Source organism: Leopardus geoffroyi, chromosome C1 (assembly GCF_018350155.1).
Source record: "Leopardus geoffroyi isolate Oge1 chromosome C1, O.geoffroyi_Oge1_pat1.0, whole genome shotgun sequence".
Lineage (NCBI taxonomy): Eukaryota > Metazoa > Chordata > Mammalia > Carnivora > Felidae > Leopardus > Leopardus geoffroyi.
In genome coordinates this window covers 214297000-214310498 of record NC_059328.1, presented here as the reverse complement: position 1 = coordinate 214310498, position 13499 = coordinate 214297000, and the positions used below count along the sequence as shown (strand labels likewise).

The following is a 13499-nucleotide window of genomic DNA, read 5'->3' as shown; positions in this document are numbered from 1 at the left end:
TAGAAACCAGAATACATAGAAGCTGAGGGTCTCCCAGAGACCCTGGGGGCACATCCTGGTGTCAGTGCCAAGAGGCTTGTGGTTTAAAGCTGCAGGAGGGCCAGGAGATAAAGCTCTGACCCTATGAAATGTAGACATATAGAAGTTAGCCTCCTGACAAATAATCAAGACTCTTAAAGGGCCATCAATTCAGTGAAAAGTTAGGCTAGAAAAAAATGCACCTACAGTGAAGAAAAACAACAAATGTGTGTGTGTTGACCTGGGCTCCAGCTGGGAACACAGGTGAGTTTCCCCTCGAGATGCATAACGGGGGCTTGTAGGGGTAGCTACGCCCAAGCACAAACACTGACTTAAAGTAAGCCTAGGTTGGTAGTATCCCAAGGTGCTAGCTGAACCAAAACATTCTCTCAGGACCATACACTTCAGAATATTCCCATACTCAAAAGCCTGAGAAGTGCTTACAAAACATATGAGGAAGACAGCTGGAGGAAGGGAGCCATCATGTTTGAGAGTCAAAAAGAAAAAACAACGCAAAATGTGGTACAAAATAGTTTCAGATCATAAAAATGACAAATACATAACATTTTAAAACTCTAATGTGTACAAAGAAAAGAAAAAAGAAAAACAAAGAACTTACTAAAAGACAAATGGTAAAAGAATTAAATAGAACTTTCAGAAATGCAAAGTAACTAATGTTGGCAGAAAACTTTATAGGTAAATGCACTAGCCTTTCTCCGTGATTACAGCAGATGGCTAAAAGCAAAAGTATAATATTGTCTGATATGGTTCTCAGTGTATGTAAAGGAAATATAAAGACAACTAGTTATAAAGTAGGGAAGATAAAGGGGCCTAAATGGTGGTAAAGTTCCTACATTTCACCTAAAGTAGTAAGATATCGATACTAAGACTATGACCCAAATTTATCTTTACTTTTTTACATTTTTTTAGTGTTTATTTTTGAGAGAGAGAGACAGAGGGCAAATGGGGCAGGGGCAGAGACAGACAGATAGAAACAGAATCTGAGCAGGCTCCAGGCTCTGAGCTGTCAGGACAGAGCCCTACACGGGGCTCAAACTGACGAACCGTAAGATCATGACCTGAGCCGAAGTCCGACGCTTAACCGATTGAGCCACCCAGGCATCCCCCAAATGTATTTCTAAATTCAACACAATTCCTATTAGGCCCCAAGGTTTCTTGTAGATGCAGACAAGCTTATCTTAACATTTATATGGAAATGCAAAACAACTAACATAACTAAAATAATGGAAAAAATTGGAGGAAGCCTACTACCCAATTTTAAGCTATCCAGCAAAAGAGATCAAGACGGCGTGTTTTCAAAGAGATCCATAACAGATCCATCTTAAACAAAAATTAATTTCAAATGGAGCTAACATAAACCTATAAAACTTTTAGAAGAGAACATAAGAAAAAAACTTTATGACCTAAGATTAGGTAAAGAGGTGCACCTGGCTGTTTCAGTCAGTAGAGCACATGACTCTCAGTCTCAGAGTCATGAGGTCAAGCCCCACATTGCATAAAGCTTACTTTAAAAAATAAAAATTCAAAAAAATATTTAAAAAAAAATTTTTTTTAACGTTTATTTATTTTTGAGACAGAGAGAGACAGAGCATGAACGGGGGAGGGTCAGAGAGGGAGACACAGAATCTGAAACAGGCTCCAGGCTCTGAGCCGTCAGCACAGAGCCTGATGCGGGGCTTGAACTCATGGACCACGAGATCATGACCTGAGCCGAAGTCGGAGGCTTAACCGACTGAGCCACCCAGGCACCCCTCAAAAAAATATTTTAAAAAAGATTAGAGAAAGAGTTTTCAGACATGACACCAAAAGCATAATCCATCAAGGAAAAAAAAAAAATCCATCTAGGACCTGGTCATTGACACAGCTGAATGATGAATTAAGAAATTTTTACTCAACATGCTGAACATTAGAACAGAAAACCAAAAAGAGTCATTAGAATCTCTGGAATCTCGGTTCATTTTATCCTTAAGAAGTAAAGTGGACAGGTAGAAGGGACTTATGTAAATAATTATTTCATTTAAATGAAAGACATTGGCCGGACACCATTTACCTACCACCTATCATTTTAGGATCATTGTAAAAATCTCCAGGGAATTAAACTTGAAGAGTTTCAGACCCTCAGGGATAATTCTGGGGCTCCTGGCATCAATCAAGAGTTACCAATAAAGAAAAAAGACCATCTCATTGTTCTAGAACAAGGTTGATATTCCATCATCTTGAACTCTAGTTCCCAACTGCTTCTTTAACTCATGAAGTATTAACTCTTAGTGAAATTTAGGTTTACAGTTTTAGTCAAAATTTAAAAACCATTATACCTGAAAGCATAATTAAGAGACTTAGATTATGAAATATTTGGAGTGCCTGGCTCAGTCGGTGGAACATGTGACTCTTGGTCTCAGGGTTATGGGCTTGAGCCCCACACTGGGTGTAGAGATTACTTAAAAATAAAATCTTTAAAAAAATATTTTTTATTCATTTCTGCAATCCCAAAGCCTAGCAAAGTGCCTGCTGAATAACTGCTCAATAAAGCTTGTGAAAAATTCACCACTTCTCAAAGAAAAATGAAATGCTGAATTTAAGAGACTGAAATAGTGAAACTCACTGAAAGTCTGTCACCAAAAGCCATCTGCCACAATCCATCAGACCAAATTGCTCTCACTCTCCACTCTCAAACATGTGGCAGTCCCTCTGTCATTGGTCTACTACTGGTCCACACGGCCCCTCTCCTAAACTGACACCTAAAAGCCCCTCATGCTTCCTATCCTGAATCCCACAGCCAGGTTACCCTTCCTAATGTATAGGTACGATCATGTCATCACCCTACTTAAATTCTCATGCCATCATCTCAGAAGATTCTTCAGCATCTGTTAACATTACTTGCTATTTTTGTGTCACCTCACACATCCTCTTGTGACTTCTCATGTTGAATGAAACATCCACTTGCTCATTCAGTCAGTCACTTAACAAAAGTGTTTTGAGCTCCTACACCAGACCAGGTACTATGCTTGGCCCTAAGGAATACAATGGAAAAGAAAAAGAGACTCAATTCTTCCTTTCATAAGCTTAGTTTAGTGTGGAAGAAAGATGTTAATCTGACAATTATACAAACTGATATGTAATTTCAAACTGAAATGTATACCCTGGAGTGGGAGGACATAGAACACACTCAAGGAACGTGGCTATACCTTAGAGAAAAGGGGAATGTGAGGTAAGGTCAAGCTGGAATGAAAGCAGGGGCCACACCATGCTAGAACTTTCAGGATATATGAAGAACTTTGGGTTTTTATCTTATAAAAGGGGGGAGGTACTGAAGTGTGTCAATCGGGAAGGTGACATGATCAGAATACATTCTGATAAGATCCCTCTAGCTTCAGGGTAGAAAATGGATTGGAGATGAGGGGACAAGAATGAATGGGGCCCCCAGTGTGGTGGCTATTTGATCAGACCATGTAAAAAAAAAAAAATGATGGTACTGAGATCAAGAAATTTTAATCAAGAAACATTTAGGAGGCCAAAACAACAAAAGGTGATGGACTGGACATAGAGGGTGACAGAAAGAGGATGATCAAGGATAACTTCATGTTCACTGGCTTATACAGGTGAATGGGTGATGGTGACATTCACTGGGACAAGCTTATTGGACTGGGGTAGACAAGTACAGATCATCAGCCCAATATTGGACAAGCTGAGTATGAAGTGACTGCAACGCCAACAGATGATATCAAACAGGCAGCTGGATATCTAAGTCAGGAGCTCTGACAACCTCTGGGCTGAAGGCAAATCTGGGAGTCACCAGAGAACAAATATAATTGAAGTTGTGAACACAAACAGGATCTGCCAAGGTAAAGAGCAGGGAGAAAAAAGAGAAGGAGCCTAGGATGAGATGTGAGGAGCCTCAAAGTTCAATAGGCAGGGAGAAGACAATCTCAAGATAGAGAAGGAATGGCCTCCTCTAAAGGAGGTGTAAGAGAAAACTCAGGAGGGTGTGATGTCAAGAATCAAGATTTCAAAAGGTAGTGGGCAATAAATTCGTACACTGCTAGAAGTGAATTAAGAATTGAGTCTTCATCAGCAATGGCAGCATGGATGTCACGGGAGCTGGGTGAGAGCGGTTTTAGTAAGTATGGAAATAAAAACCAAACAGAAATAAGCTGAGGTATTAATAGGCAGGGAGGATATAGAACTAATGAACTCAGGAGATTCTTCTGTGGAATCTGGCTGTGAAGCGGGAGAGGTGAAATTAAAAAAAAATAGAGTTTCCATTTGTTGTTGCTATCATTTTCAATAAAGGAGAAACTTGAGTGTGTTAGAATACTGATAGGAAAGAAGAGTTGGGAAGGTGGGGCCAAATATAAATGATAGCTTCTGGGAGGGGAGAATGGGGAGGATGGGTGGGTACATTTTGACTAATACTGCCCCAAATATTTCTTGTACTCCTCAAGCTTACACAATTCACTCATCCTCCACTCTAACCTCACTCTTAAAATTTTACCCATTAAAGTACAGCTCAAATTCCCTATCTTCCTTCTGTGAACCTCACCTAAATTCTCTAGCTCTTGGGATCCTTTCTCTGTAATCCCATAGGGTGCTATGTTTTCCACATTTATTTCACCACAAAATCCTGTACAGCAGGTTCCACAGAATACACACCTGGAAATGAACATTCTACTTCCTGTCTAGCTCATGTCCTACCCCTCACTACAGCCTTTCCTAACCATACTAGAACAAAGTAATACCTCCCTTATAAAGTCCTGAACAATTACATCATTCAGAGTGTTAAGTATTTAAGATCCTAGAATGTAAGCTTCAAAACTGTGGGGACTTGTCTGTCTGGTTCACCACTAGATCCCCAGTGCCTAGTAGGGCTGGCACACAGCAGGCACCCAGGAAATGTTTACTGAATGAATTAATTTAAAAAGATGCCCTGTTACTCTTCAACAGCGGTAAATTATTTAAGAGCAGGAACTATGTCTTATGGCTATTTTTACACAGTGCCCTACAAAGTAGAATGAATGTTCTTGATAACACAATGATAATTTATTATGGCCTAATGTCACAAGGGGGAACTGAAAAGACAGAGTGGCAATATACCTTGACACTAATGAAAAAGAGTGAAAAGCCTATGTAATGTTTCTCAACTCTAATTTAAAAAATAATAACAGTTGTCTTCAAAGCACTACAACATTTCCCCACATTCCAGCATTTAAGAAAACCCTTAAAGATAATTGAACTATCTTTCCCCTGCTTATGAAGTGCTTTTATAGATTCATGTAACATTAGAATTTTGGTGCCTATTATAAGATTTATATGAATTCTGGAGTTTAATAATTTTCACATCTTGATAATATACAGGAATACATTAGTAAAGGCAGGAAATACATTAAGAAAATTGCTAGAATGGATCTAAGTATCATCTCCCTGCCTAATAAAGACAGAATCATCTTATTGCCATCAAAGTACCAGAGTTCTAGTCATAAATAACACCACAACAAATACAAGATATGCAATGAGGCAGCATACATACCCCAAATCAAGAGAGATCAACCCGGGGTCTTCTCAAATATAAGCTTTGCTACCAAATAAGACCCCAAAATATTATGAGATGGTAACTGCTTCATTTTTTCAGCAAACAGCTTCATTTGTTGTGTGTACTTTGTACAGGATTATATTATAAATTCAATCTCATGTTTCTCTCCCATATTTTGTTACTATGATTAAAGTCCCATACAGAATTACCAAATTGGAACAAATAAGATTACACTTTAAAGACTTTCAGACCAACTGTCACTTTCAACCCCCTGATATCTATTCTCTCTTTGGAGATAAATGTGCAAACTTTGGAGACAAATTTTAGACAAAGTAGCAAAAGGCTCAGATCAAACAAAAATACCTTTAGAAACAAGAAGAAATATCTTTTCATCCAGTGAGGAAGGAACAGACAGAGAAACTTATGGAATCTAAAAGAATAGGGACCAAATAAAAACTTCCTTTTTTTAACAGAAATCAGAACCTAAAGAAGTGGAGGAAGGTACCCACTCATATCAGAAGTCATGCTCTGCATCAAATCGCAAAAGAAAGTGTCTCAAAAAAAAAAAAAAAAAAAACAGGTTTGTTTGTTTGCTTGTTTCATAACATGTGAGCAGTCACATTGGAATATCTCTGCCGTGATCAGTAATTTGGGCAAACACAGAATAAAATAATATTCTCTCCCTTGAAGTAATTCAGGGCAGTACTTCAGCAGCACTGAAAAAGCCATCCTAGAAGGTATCAGAAGTAGTGACGTGTACTGCATTAATTGCTAGCCCGTGCCATCAAATACAGTCTTTTCTTCATTACTTTTTGGGGGAGTTTATCTTTTCATTTTGGAAATTTAAATACACATACAAAGTAGAATCAATGAATGCATGCTCATCACTCAACTTCAACAATTAGCAATAAATAGTCAATGTTATTTCATCTACTCCTACACACATAAGCACGTGCACTTCATATGCCCATATATACATGTATATACTAAATTATACTGAAGCACATGGAAAGACTTTTAAATTCCCTTTTAAGAACCTTAAATTATAGGTCATAGATAGCAAAATATTCTACTCAGCAAACAATTCAGTAACAACTACTGTTATCACTTAAGGCCTTTGCTTACATAAAGCATAAATTTTATGGAACAAGGTTATCACACAGGTGTAATCCAAATTTCATGCTGTGATACAGAACAGCTACTTAATAATAAAGCTGAGAATATAACGCATCCACCAGCTTTATGCACGATTTAAATGGTAATCAAAGCCATCATCTACCCACAAACACTAATCTCAAAAGTAAAAGGACAAGGGGAAAAGAGTTGCAAAGCTTACCCACACGGCCAATTTTACCACGGCAATTTAGAAAAATATGTAACTTTCAAAATCTATAGTTAAATGAACAGAATGACTAACATATAAAAGAACTAAAAGTAGTTTTCCCTAGGTTCATATTATGTCAAATAAAATGTCAGTTTTCATGAAAACTTTTCTTTTTCATTTTACACAAGAGGTTAATATCAACCTGGCTTCTGTGCTAATTCCTTATTTTTAAAAAATCTGTCAGTTATATCATTACTTTCTTCCTGGGAAATGCCTACTCTCAGGGCTGCAGCCACAAACATCTGGAATTTTCTACCTACAGACCCTTTTAGTCTTAAGCAAGGTAAGGCCTCGCTACAGACCATGCTCCTGCCAACGGCACAAGGTCCTTGCCGGGCGCTGCAGACACTCCCAGAGGAAGACGTGCAAAATCCCAGGCAATTGTAGTGTCCCCGCAAAATCACAAAGAAGAATTCGAGCCTTATTCAAGGCATCTGGAGGAATGCAGGACGCCGAATTCCAAATGGCAAAAAGACAAAGACTAAATCCAGACCAAGGATGGAAACACAGGGAAACTTCGATGACCCCTAAGCCAACTCGCCAATTTTGAACCTGGTCTGTCAGCTCGGCACTCTGTACCAGGGGAACTGAAAGAGGCCTCCGAGGACAAACTGATGTTAGCCCTCCTTTCTGTAGGGAAATTATGCTTCATATTCACACGATTCAACACGAGTGAGTTTGAAAGATGGTGACTCTAGGATTTGTGGCTTTTCAAAATTGCACACTTCCCAGATAAAAACCTCCACCACCCACACGGACATCACCATGGATTTAAGAGTTATGAACTTCAGGTAAGAAAAATAGGACAATCCAAGAAAACAAGTGCCCAAAAGAGTTCCAAAGAACACTGAAATGCAACTAAGACCTGCAGCATTTCTTTTCCCTGCTGCTTCAAAAACAGAACTCCAAAACCAGCAGCACTGGAGACCCTGCTTCTCAGGGAGACAAAACAAACCTGAGGTCTACAGGCCCCAGGGAGATAAGCTGGTCTTCTACTTCCATTCCAGAGCTCCGGTTTCCCAGCGGTGATGCAAACCTTCTGAGCAGAGGACCAGAGTATGGGACACTGGCTCCAGGCAAAGTTCAAAACCTTAGGATCATTTTAAAACTTCAGATTGCCAATGTTCAATTTTTCATTTATGGGGAAGCTACATCACTAAGATTCTGCTACCTCTAGATGCACATAAAATCTAAAACTTATATTCATACGGAGGCTTTGTGCAAATTTCACTAATCCAGATGTGAGGAAATCCAAAGTTATGATTCCCACAGCAACTGTAATCTTGGCAAACACGTATGCATGCATTGTATTCTGTATTACTTCAGATGGTGGGAGCCCTAAAAGAAACTTAGAAGAAAGCATATTTTAATCACCACATCTAATTAATTACAAAGAAAAATTCTCAGAGATTAGAAAAATGCCTTTCTTCAGGAATAGTGGAGCTATTTCTTTGAGACAACTAACAAACCCTAGACCAAGCACTAAAGAATGTACTGGAAGAAACAATCCTTACCTGGCCTGAACACCATGGGCCAGGCAACTTAACAGGGTTTTCTCTAAACTCTCATTTCTAATTTAAGACAATCAGCTAGTGGTGTTTAAAACTTCATTTCAGGGGCATCTGGATGGTTCAGCATCCAACTTCAGCTCAGGTCATAATCCCAGGGTCATGGGATCGAGCCTTTTGCTGGGCTTCACACTGAGCTTGGAGTCTGCTTAAGATTCTCTCTCTCTCCCTCTGCCCCTCTCCCCTGCTCACATACTCTCTCTAAAAAAAACTTAAAAAAAAACAAAACAGAACTTCATTTCAAATATTTAACACTCCCCAAACGTATCTTCTGTGCCAATCGGATGCAGAATAAGCTCAATTTTAGCTCCACTTGAGGCAACAGAAGAAACATTTTAAGTCACCACAAAATGGATTAGCTACTATAAGTCAAATAATATTTGCTTATGTCCACTAATATAGAAAACAGTTTCACTGGTCCTTAGTTCAAGGTTAAAATGCCAGTTTCTAGAAGGGTGAATGCTACTCAATAGGCTATAAGTTTAATGGAAGGCAGCAGAGCTTAAGTGGTTAAGAGACTTCTGCAGCCAAGATGCCCACGTTTGAATCCCAGTTCTGCCACTGAAAAGCTGTGGCTTTGGGCATATTACTTAACATCTCTGTGCCTCAGTCTCACTATCTAAAAGAGGCAATAACAGAGGGGCCTGGGTGGCTCAGTCAGTTGGTGTCCAACTTCAGTTCAGGTCAGGATCTCACAGTTCATGAGTTCAAGCCCCGCATCAGGCTCTGTGTTGACAGCTCAAAGCCTGGAGCCTGCTTCAGATTCCAGGTCTCCCTCTCTCTCTGCCCCACCCCTGCTCGCACTCTGTCTCTGTCTCTCTCTCTCTCAAAAGTAAATGAACATTAAAAAAGGCAATAACAAAACCTACCTTGTAGAATACTTGAATTCTAAATGAGATAACATAGGTAAAACTCTCACAACAGTTCCTGGCAGATAGTAAGCGCTAAAAAAGCATTTGCTATTATTAATGTAAGGTCATTTATTTTACCTTGGCAGCAATCTTCATGTATTTGGAAAAGACCAAAAAAATCAGTCTCTGTAGCACAACAGTAATAAATGACCTTCCCTCCTCTTGCCTCCTTTCTCTGACCCTCTTGCTAACTAAAGACATAGTCCAAACTCCTTAGCTAAACATTTAAGTTGCTTCATAAGCTGTTGGCCAATCCTAGCTGATTGTCTTCCCTACTCCTATTATAACCTTCCGCTTCAATCGAATTAGTTTTCTCACAGTCCTCTAAATAAAGCTTGTACTCATTCAACAAACATCTGAGAATCTGTAAAGCCAAGCACTGTGCTAACACCACATGCAAAGTTGAAGACACAGTTTCTGGCCTTAAAAAGCTAACAGGATATAACAGAAGAAGGCATGTAAAAAAAATAGTTTCAATAGAATAGAACTACAGTCACAAAAGGGCAAAAGTAAGGTAGCTGCAGGGACAGGGGCTGGTAAATTCTATTGGTGAAGAAGTCCCCTCAGGGAGGGCTTCACAGAAGGCATATGAGAAATGCTCAAGGATAAAGAGGAAAGCACCAGGCTGAGCAGAGGGCCAGAGGGCAAACAGTGAAAAGCGTGGGCAAAGAAATTCTGGGTAATGAGGTACAGCTGGACTGCTGGAGCACCGATGGAAACTAGAAGCTGGCAAACCGGGACAGCCAAAAGGAGTCTTGTACCCAAGTCAGAAGCACTGGGGTTAAGCTCTGCCCAGGAATCACCAAAGAATTCTGAGCAGGTGCCTAACATGATCAGATCTGCATGTTCCCATGGTCACTACAGTGGCAGTTCAGAGGCTGATTTGAAGGAGAGACTGCAGACTGAAAAGCCTGTTAAGACAACTGGAAGGGTCCAGGTAGCAAGCAGTAGGGATGGAAAAAGGAGACAGGTTCAAAAATGCAAATTAAGAACAGAATTGGGGGTGCCTGGGTGACTCAGTAGATTAAGCATCTGACTTTGGCTCAGGTCATGATCTTGTGGTCCATGAGTTCCAGCCCCACATCAGGCTCTGTGCTGACAGCTCAGATTCTGTGTTTCCCTCTCTCTCTGCCCCTCTTCCTCCCCTCAAAAATAAACATTAAAAAAAAAAAAAAGAACAGAACTGTTAAGACTCGGTATGAGCATAAGGAGTGGAAATCTGGGAGGACTCAGAGGTTTCTAGCTCTAGTAACTGAAGAAATAAAAGAATGGTGACAACACTTAGGCAGGATGAAGAGTACATGACCTCAAATACAGAGCCTGAGTCTTTATTCTAACAGTGATGGAAAGCAGAATAGGGACATAACTTTAAAAGGGGTAAAAACCTCAACAGATCTTTATTTTTTTTTTTTCAACGTTTATTTATTTTTGGGACAGAGAGAGACAGAGCATGAACGGGGGAGGGGCAGAGAGAGAGGGAGACACAGAATCGGAAACAGGCTCCAGGCTCTGAGCCATCAGCCCAGAGCCTGACACGGGGCTCAAACTCACGGACCGCGAGATCGTGACCTGGCTGAAGTCGGACGCTTAACCGACTGCGCCACCCAGGCGCCCCCCTCAACAGATCTTTAATCAGAGAAGAAACAAGGAAGCACTGCCAAAGATCCACACACTCCCCCCAACCAAGTGCACCAGGCCAAAACAGTTTTAGAGACAGGTAATTTCAATGTTATTTAAGCTTTTCAATTTATTCTATGAGGCTAAATAACCCTGATACCAAATCTGACAAAGATAACACACACACACAAACACACACACACACACACACACACACACATTCTTTCACACAGAGAACTACAGAATTTTTGGGTTTTTTAATTTTTTTTATGTTTATTTATTTTTGAGAGAGAGACAGAGCATGAGCAGGGGAGGGGCAGAGAGAGAGGGAGACACAGAATCCAAAGCAGGCTCCAGACTGTGAGCTGTCAGCACAGAGCCCGACACAGGGCTCAAACTCACGGACCATGAGATCATGACCTGAGCCGAAGTCGGACGCTTAACTGACTGAGCCACCCAGGCACCCCTACAGGATTTTTGTTATAAATGCAAAACGCAAAATAAAAAAATAAAATCCAACACTGAATTCTAAAAATTATGTAACATAAACACATGGTATAGAATGTTTATTCTAACATGATTCAAATCATGAAATCTGTTAACATGTCCATTAGTAAATTAATGGAATAGAACTAAATCATCATGAAGATAGAAGCCAAAAGGCACTGACCAAGTCCAACACCCTTTTTTTTTTCACTTGTCACAAGGGTTACAATCAAACTCCATTCACTGAGCCAGAGACCGTTGTCCCTCATGTAGCACATCACCTACACTTGTGAGTTCATCCACCAGCCAGTGGCCTCAACTCCAAGCTCTAACAATATGCACCCAACACCCATTCTTTTTTTTTTTCTTTTAAATAGGCTCCACACCCAGGGTGGAGCCCAGTGTGGGGCCTGAACCCACAACCTTGAGATCAAGACCTGAGTTGAGATCAAGAGTCAGACACTTAACCGACTGAGCCACCCAGGTGCCCCACCAACATCCATTCTGAATTAAGACTTCTTAGTAAACCAGGGCTAAAAAGAAATTTTTCTAGTGCAAAAAGAAATTTTTCTAGTGCAGTAAGATGTACTTCTCAAGGAAACAACACCTCTTATGTGGTACTCAGGCCAAGAATAACACATAACTTGAATTTAATCATGAGGAAACATCAAAACAAACCAAACAAGGAACATCCTTTAAAAAAAAAAGACTTTATTCTTCAGAAATATCAGTTTCATAGAAGACAAAGACTAAAAGAACTGTTGCAGATTAAAGGAGACAAAGGAAACATGATAACTAAATGCCATGTGTAATCTGAGATCTTGTGCTAGAGGAGGAAAAGACGCTAAAAGACGCATTACTGGATCAACTGAAAAAACTGTAATGGCAGATGGCAGATATGACCTAAGTTGTATCAATTCTAATAACTTTTCTGTAGGTATATAAGAAAACATCTGTATTCCTGGAAAATACTGAAGAATTTAGGGGTAATCACATATGCAATTTAGTTGCAAGCAGTTGAGGAAAATTTTTTACCTTATAATTGTGTGTGTTTGGCTGAGAAAGTAAGAGAAAGAGTACAAATTATGAAGGAAATGAAACAAAATGTTAACAACAGATGATCTAAGCAAAGGGTATATGCACTCTTGGGTGTTCATCCCAGAGAAACAAAGACTTACATTCACACAAAAACCTGCTTATGAATGTTCATAGCAACTTTATTTGTAATAGCCAAAAACAGAAAACAACCCAGATGTCCTTCAGCAGAAAACAGTGAAACAAGGTGCCATACGTTCACACCATGTAATACTAGTGACAATAAACAGGAATGAACTATTGATACATACAATAACCTGGATGAATCATAAGGAAGTTATGTTGAGTGAAGCAATCTCAAAAGTTATGTACTGTAGACTTCCATTGACAGTATTCTTGAAATGGCAAATTAGAGACAGAAAAGAGTGTCATGGTTGACAAAGGTTAAGAAGGCAGAGAGGGAGGGGCACCCGGGGGTTCGGTCACTTAAGCGTCCGACTTTGGCTCAAACCATGATCTAACGGTTCATGAGTTCAAGCCCCGCATCAGGCTCTCTGCTGTCAGCACAGAGCCCACTTCAGATCCTCTGTCCCCCTCTCTCTCTGCCTCTTCCCCCACTGGTTCTCTCTCTCTCTCAAAACTGAAAGAAAGAAAGAGCAGAGAAGGAGGGAGATGGCTGTAGCTATGAAACAGAAGCACAAGAGATTCTTGTGAAGGACCTATTTTGTATCTTGACTGCACTGGTGGTCACACAAATCTACAGATGTGATAGAACTAAATACACACACGCATCAGTACAAATAAAACTGATGAAATCAAAATAAGATGGGTGGATTGTATTGACATCAATTTCCTAGCTGTGATATTATAGTTACATAAGAGGAAAATAGGTGAAGTATACACAGGATCTCTCTGTATTATTTCTTACAACT

At 39.8% G+C, this 13499-nt stretch overlaps 1 protein-coding gene and 1 pseudogene across 4 annotated transcripts in view; both read right to left on the bottom strand.

The window, feature by feature from the left end:
• Nucleotides 1-13499, bottom strand: part of DIS3L2 (DIS3 like 3'-5' exoribonuclease 2) — a 350540-nt gene that overhangs the window by 311444 nt on the left and 25597 nt on the right. The gene's annotated exons all lie outside the window — the stretch shown is intronic.
• LOC123600218 lies at nt 11742-11875 on the bottom strand (annotated as a pseudogene).